The sequence below is a fragment of the Austrofundulus limnaeus genome, unplaced genomic scaffold (assembly GCF_001266775.1).
Source record: "Austrofundulus limnaeus strain Quisiro unplaced genomic scaffold, Austrofundulus_limnaeus-1.0 Scaffold270, whole genome shotgun sequence".
Classification (NCBI taxonomy): Eukaryota; Metazoa; Chordata; class Actinopteri; order Cyprinodontiformes; family Rivulidae; genus Austrofundulus; species Austrofundulus limnaeus.
Genome location: NW_013952672.1, coordinates 456,599 through 464,229, shown reverse-complemented (window position 1 = coordinate 464,229; position 7,631 = coordinate 456,599). Strand labels below are relative to the sequence as shown.

General features: G+C 38.6%; 1 protein-coding gene across 3 annotated transcripts in view; it reads left to right on the top strand.

The window, feature by feature from the left end:
- The window catches only part of ednrba (endothelin receptor Ba), a 25,397-nt gene that overhangs the window by 14,138 nt on the left and 3,628 nt on the right, over positions 1-7,631 (top strand). For 2 of the 3 annotated variants that reach the window (XR_001311243.1, XR_001311245.1), the window contains exon 2: positions 5,877-5,993. The gene's annotated coding sequence lies outside the window, so the exon portion shown is untranslated. Of the gene's footprint in view, positions 1-1,126; positions 1,182-5,876; positions 5,994-7,631 lie in introns of all 3 variants that reach the window. The other variant, XR_001311244.1, reaches the window with a different exon arrangement.

Sequence of the window (7,631 nt, the reverse complement as noted above, 5' to 3'; positions counted from 1 at the left end):
GTGTGTGTGTGTGTGTGTGTGTGTGTGTGTGTGTGTGTGTGTGTGTGTGTGCCTGCAGGGTAGCTGTAAACGTAAATGAAGAAAATTGTAAAACACTGCAGAGAAAAATTTGAACACAGAGGTTAAAAATATGCCAAATAAGTGTGAAATTGAGTCGGTTCAAAAGGCTATTTACAACTGTAACATTTCCATTGTTCATAACCTAACCACTCAACCCCACTGCAAATAACCATTGCTTTGAACTACATGCTGGTAGAGTGAACACAATTAGAAAATTAGTATTGAAGTAGAGCTAAGGCTGATGGAAATGTCATTTAACAGATGTTTGGTAAGGGTTTCGCCACTTTAGTCCTTTCAGGGTTATGAAACATGTCAATAGATTAGAACTAGTCTTCAGTAATTGGAATGACTGGTATTTTGATCCTTTGATCATGGGATAAAAAAATACTTGAAAAAGTTTTTAATGAAATCCAGTAGCTTAACAAGCTGTTCTGAGAAACTGAAGGACAGATGTAAGAAATTTTAAGCATTTCTATAACAAAACAACAGTAGCGAGCGACCAAACAACAACAAGCTAACATTAGCTACCATTTGCTTATCATTCTGTTTTGGCTTTCCTCTTGTCTTTAGCGTCATACTGCTGGATGGTTCATGACAGACTTCTGTACTTTTCCTTTGAGTTTGGTGTAGTCCATGGATGTGTTGTAAATAAAACAAAATATGATTCATGCATTTTGATTTGATGACCCTGCCCATAATGAGGTGAATTTCTGCTCATAGCAAACATAACCAGAGTAAGATAATCAAACATCAAAGACCCAACCCACCCACAGCATGGACTATTCACACATCTGCCCTCCAGCTGGAGGTACAGAAGTGTGACATGCAGAACCTCCAGATACAAAAACTCATTTTTCCCAAGTGCATCAGACTTTTAAACAGCTGAATGTGACAATCTTCTGACTAGTGCACATTTCAGACTGTTACCTGTTGCACATTTGCACATTACACTTTAAACACAGATTGCACAGTTCCCTTCTTGTTGTTTTTATTATATTGTACCCTTCTGATGTTATTATCCTTAGTTTAGTCTCTTTTTTAATCAACATTGTTTGTGTCCTTTTAGTGATGATACGTCTTTTAATTCGGGAGTTTCTCAGCATTAAAAAATGGACGACAAAGTAAGAATTTCATTGCTCAGGATAACGTTTTTCATGGTAAATGGTAAATGGACTGTACGTATATAGCGCCTTTCGATCCATCCAGGACACTCAAAGCGCTTCACACTGCAGACATTCACCCATTCACACTCACACACTGATGATGATGGCAAACTACATTGTAGCCACAGCTGCCCTGGGGTACACTGACAGAGGCGATAGGCTGCCATACACAGGCCCCACCGGACTCTCTGACCACCATCAGTAGGCAAGGCGGGTGAAGTTTCTTGCCCAAGGGCACAACAGCATGTGGGCATGGCGGGAAGTCGAACCTGTGACTTGCGGGTCCCAAAGCCAGCTGCTCTACCAATACACCACAGTCGCCCCCACGTTTTCATCTGTGCATATGACAATAAACACTTTGAACAAGGCCAGAACGACTGTCGCTGGGCCAGGCCTTACAATGCAAACAACCCTTTTGTCACATTTGAGCAGTTATTAACAGGGTTCCCAGGTGCTGGTACCTAAAATCTTACAAATAAACTCAGGTAAGTTTAACTGCTTTGTTTGGGATGGCACGGGAAGATATTTACATCATCTGTGGAAGGGTTAGAATGAAACTTGGACAAAGGTAGGTTTTAAGGAATTTTTTTACTTCTTATTTTTCTTTCAGGTATCCAGGAGAGACCACACCAAGAGTCTAAGACTGATAATTGTTAAAGGGACTGATCAGGTGGGAAGGTTAAACATTCAGATGTCGGCTGGCTTCTCTTTAACCACTTGACAAAATGTGTCTGGTGACGTTCTTGGCCCACTTAACTGTATTAACACTTGGCCCAGATACCACACAGAATGGTTGTCCAGATGTGTTTTGCAAAGGGAGGTCCTTATATTGGCCAGCTCCTCATAAATCAAACCACAACTGGGCCAGTTGTGGCATGCCATCTTAAAAACAGTGCCATCAATTCCTGACCTGACCCACATCCAGTTGACAGACCACTTGTCATGCCAGCAGTGCCAAGGTTGACATCATGTCTGGCCCACGCCTGTCTAAGTAATTTGTTTCAGGAGAGTTTTTATGGAACAGATCATGCAGAGGTTTTCCCAGAGGAACTTCAGAACTACCGATGGGACATCCAGAGGACTCTAAAGGAAGCACAAGTGGAATAAACTTTGAGACAACAGGCAAACTGCAGGCATTCCTCAGGAGGTAGGCTTTCATCACGGGAAATGACATATTTTGCAATCACTGATTACCATGCTCAGAAGGAAAAAGTGAAAGAGAATCATGTAAAAAAGAAACACAGAAAGCGTTTAAGAATTTTTTCTAAAACTAAATGAAATTGCCATTGTCAATCAGAAGAATTAAGTAATTATACCATGCAGGTGGTGTTTGTCATGTCCTGACACTGATTGTTTAATTACTATCACGAAGCAGCAGCTGCAGTTTTGTGATAAAGATAACACGTATTTCTTTTCCAAGTGTTTATTTTCAGCTTGTATTTGAATCAATCTTTCCAAAGGTTAATTTCTTTCTTGTTTCCTCTGAAGTCCTGGGAAAAAGAAAGCCACGCCATGATTCATGAGTTTGTAAAACCTCCTTTAGTAGCAATAACTTGAAATTAATTTCTGTTGGAATTTCTCAGGATTTTGCTTGATTGTGAAGAAAACTGTCTCGCTCAGTGTTTTCAGTTCATTGATCTCTAGTCAAACTTAACATTTCAGTCAGGTTGAGGTTTGGACTTTGACTGGACTTTTGAAAGACCTTGATTCTTGATTTTCAGTCATTCTGTTGTAAATCAGCATGTTTGGGATCATTGTTCTGTTGCATCATGATGATCCAGTTTGTTCAATCTTCAGTTGTGATGGACTCATGATGGTTGGTGTATATTTAAAATTCTTCTTATCGCTATTTCAATCTTTCTATCTTTCTAATTACTTCTCTCTCTGTTTTTCTCTCTGTCTCTATTTTCTCTTCACTTAAAAAAGTCACTGATGAAGAAATACAGTAAATAAACTAAATAAACTAATATTTGGTTTCGTTTTCTACTGAAGTGACAAAAAAAGCCTACCTCAAGCTGCTCTGTTTGTGATGTGGGCAGAGAAAAGGCTTCCTCTGTATCGCTCTCACAGACAGCATATCCTTGTGTAAAGTATGCTGAAAAGTTGAACGATGCACAGTGACTCCATCAGCAGCAAGATGATGTTGTAGGTCTTTGGTGCTGGTCTGTGGGTTGACTCTGACTGTTCTCAGCATCCTTCACTTCTGTTTATTCCAGATTTTTCTTGGTCTGCCACTTGGAGCCTTGATTTGAACTGTGCCTGTGAGGCGGCTGTGGCAGAGTGGTTAGGGGAGTTGTCCTGGAACTGGAAGGTTGCCGGTTCGATCCCCCCTGTCCAGCTGTCTCAGTTGTTGTGTCCTTGGGCAAGACATTTCACCCCAATGCCTCTGATGTGTGTCCCATCAGTGTATGAATGTGACTGGCACTGATTAGTCTCCATAGTTGATTGTACATGTTAGCTAGGAGATCTGGTAGAGTGCTGTGTGAATGGGTAAATGAGGACACAGATTGTAGTGTGAAGCACTTTGATTATCCTGGTTGGGTAGAAAGGCGCTATACAAGTACAGTCCATTTACCATTCCATTTTCTCACAATGTTTCTCACAGTGGAGACTGAAAGCTGAAATCTCTGAGATAGCTTTCTGTATCCTTCCCCTAAACCATGACGGTGAACAATCTTTGTTTTCAGCTCATTTGAAAGTTGTTTTGAGACTCCCATGCTGCGACTCCTCAGAAAAGATGCAAAGAGGAGAAAAACTTACAATTGCCCCCCTTTTAAGCTTTCTCATAATTGGAGTCACCTGTGTATGGAGGTCAAGGGTCACTGAACTTACCAAACCAAATTCGAATTTCAACAATTTGCTCTAAAGGTTTGGAAATCAATAAAATGACAACAGTGCCCATATTTATGCACCTGCCTAATTTTGTTTAACCAATTATTGCACACTTTCTGTGAATCATATAAACTTCATTTTACTTTTCAAATATCACTGTTTGTCCCCTATATGATATATTTTACTTATATATTTTATCCACACAACCAATGATTTATAAAGGTAAATCAGGAAAATTAACAAGGCTGCCCAAACTTTCGCACCCCGCTGTTAGAAATACGTGCTGTGGTGGCCATGACATAATTATTGCATGTGCACACATTAATTATCTCGTGGCTACGCATTAATTATAACGTGCGCATGCGTTAGTCATTGCGTGGGCATGCATTATTATTTTGTGGCCACGTGCAAACATTTTTTTATTCCATGCCACCGGACAGGCTCTGTAACATTCATATATTTGCAACAATTTGACAGGAAAACTATAATTTTCAGTTGTGTGCATAAAAAAACCATAATCATGTCAGTTTTGGTCATTGCTTAAAGACCCCTACGGGAGGGACCAATGAGCCTCATGAGGCCTCAGAGCTGTAGACTGCAGACCCCTGACTTGGACTTAAGCTACTGCAGCAACTAGCTCTCCAAAGCAGCTGAGTGAGTTTTATGTGATGCAAATGCTCCTGCAGCTGGAGGCAAGAGAAGCTGGATGGTTCAGGTTGTTGCCAGGTGGTTTAGAACAACCCCTCTGCTATGGTCTCCAGAGACAGTCAGCAGATCTTGTAGGAATGAGGTTTTGCAAGCTGCCTCTGCTCCAACTCTGCATAACCTGAAAATGTTACAATTGGTGAAGGATTCTTTGATTTCACCTGACCTCATTTATGATCACACTCAACTCATATGTTTTACTTAGTAAGCCTACTTGCATCATTAGTTAAAAATATCCCAGGTTTTTGGTGCTAAAGCAAAATAAATATCCTGAAAGTTTAATTCCTGTTTCAAAATTCTACTTGCCTGATTAAATACAGTAGACTACCAATAGAACAGTTCCTGATGGTGGGCTAAAACATATGTATTGGCAAAACTGAAATACTGACACTTTGTGCAAAACACACCTAATTAGGAAGGTGTTGATATGAAAATTTCAGCCAATATCATCTAATATAATTCTTGCTGTTATGGCTGATAACTAAAATTTACTGATATTACACAAACATAAATTATTTATGTACATACAATCACAGACACACTTGTGTCTTTTTTCAATACCGTTAAAAAATGACCAGACCGTTGGCATGGCTCTACTATAGTTATTCCTGGCTGCACAGCATCACTATCACTATGATCAAACAGATCCCACTCAACCAAACATTTACCCTCCCAAAACAGAAACACAAAGTTAAAAAATGGGAAATCGACATCGGATGTTAATATCGGCTCAGTTTTACTTATTGGACGGATACCAATTTTCTATAAAATGACCAATATTGGCTGATATCAATGTTAATGCCGATACATCGTGCATCCCTACTAATGTGTCTGGTAAATCTAAATAAAGTAAGGTTTGTTGAATCACAGCTTCATAAAGTATACAAGGCATCAAAGTAATTTGTCCATTTGGATTTTAGAAGTATATTGATGTAGCATCCTCATTTACACTATAGCCATACAGCAGCCATCTCACTGAGAGGTGACAGATCTACCTACCTACTGTGCAAATGTCATTTTTGTGCACATTTTATTTAATGTACAGTGACTTGACTAAATATTCTTTCAAAACCTGTTTTTATCCATTGTTGTCCTAAATGTTCCAAAAAACAAAAGAATGAAGAGTTGTCCTGTGATAGACCTGCGAGCTGTCCAGTGTGCATCCTGCCCCACACACTATAATTGATGAACATGAGTTCCAGTGACACCCATGACTTGGAACAGAAGATGCAGGTAAAGATAAGGGATGGATGGAAGTAAGAATAACATTGTATTTATATTTCTTTATATATAAAATAAATGAAACAACATTTTCCTGTCCTGTCTTGAAATTGTTGAGATTCAGCTGAGAGATTTTGGACCACAATGGAAATAAGTGTTTGTCACTTTCTTGTGTTACCCAAGTACTAATAATGAATGTACTAGATGTGTTTGTACATGCTATTTTATTGCCAAATAAAATCAATCAATCAATCAATCAATCAATCAATCAATCAATCAATCAATCAATCAATCAATCAATTAATCAATCAATCAATCAATCAATCAATCAATCAATCAATTAATCAATCAATCAATCAATCAATCAATCAATCAATCAATCAAAGCCTTATCACCTGGAGAATAAAGTCATTGCAGATTCTGGTGGTTCTTGATGGGCTGGAACAATATTGTTGTCCAGACCTAAGAGGTTAAAGCACTTCTGGCCAGGCTGAGCGGGATCTCTCACAATACTTTTCTCACATATCTCCCTAGAAAAATGGCTCCAAGGATGGAAGTGAGACCCTGTTGGCTCTCAGCAAGGACAATTTGAAGCTATTTTGGTGTTTAACAACAAGAGAATTAAGAGTTTATCAAACCAAAGGGTACAAGCAACACTAAGCTATAGTTTAATCATGCTGTTTGAATACTGGGTTGCTAAGCTGCTGAATAGGATTATGTAGGGTTTATTTCCTAACCTGAATGGCTCTGTTTTCTCTTTACAAAAAATCTGTTTTTCATTTACGCACACATTTGCAGGTAGGTTTTTCCTGCCCCAGTGTTTCATTTCACCATGAAGTATCATAGTAGTTTTACATAATTAATCCCCTGCTATACCGCTAAAAACATCAATTTAAACACTTTAACATTACAGCATAAAGTGGTAGCATTAAGTAAACTAACTTTAACAAATGTTAAATAAGATTCACCAGATGATAAGACACCTCAATTTCACAAAGGGCCACAAAAGTAACTGTGAAGGACCAGGCCCAGGTTGAAATATTTTTTTTAACATAAATTTGATACAAAGTAAATATGATTTTTACTTGCTGATGGTACAGTAATTAGACACTGCAGCTACAGTTGGATAATGCCATTTGAAGCTGAAATCCTCAGAAATAAATCTGTTCCCCAGTGGAAGCACCACTGTGGTGGCCATGACATTGATGTGGGTTTTAGACCTGGACATGTCATAAAAGACCTGAGTGTTAAAACACATCATGTAAATGGGCTGTACTTGCATATACACAGTGCTTTTATATCCAAAAAGGTCACCCAAATTGCTTTACAACACTGTATCTGTGCCCTCATTTAACCATTCACTTTTCTAGATCTCTCTTCAAGCTAATCTGAATAAATCATGCTATCATACATGTCAAGTTGTAGGCTACAAATTGTTTATAAAAGACTCAGATTTTCCATCTAATTTCTTTAAAACTCTAAGCTACGGAAGCGTATTGCTATCAGGCAGGGAAAAAAAAAATCCGAGCGCTATCACGTTAAAACGTGATACGTATGTCGTTAAAACGTGATACGTATGTCGTTAAAACGTGATACGTATGTCGTTAAAACGTGATACGTATGTCGTTAAAACGTGATACGTATCTCGTT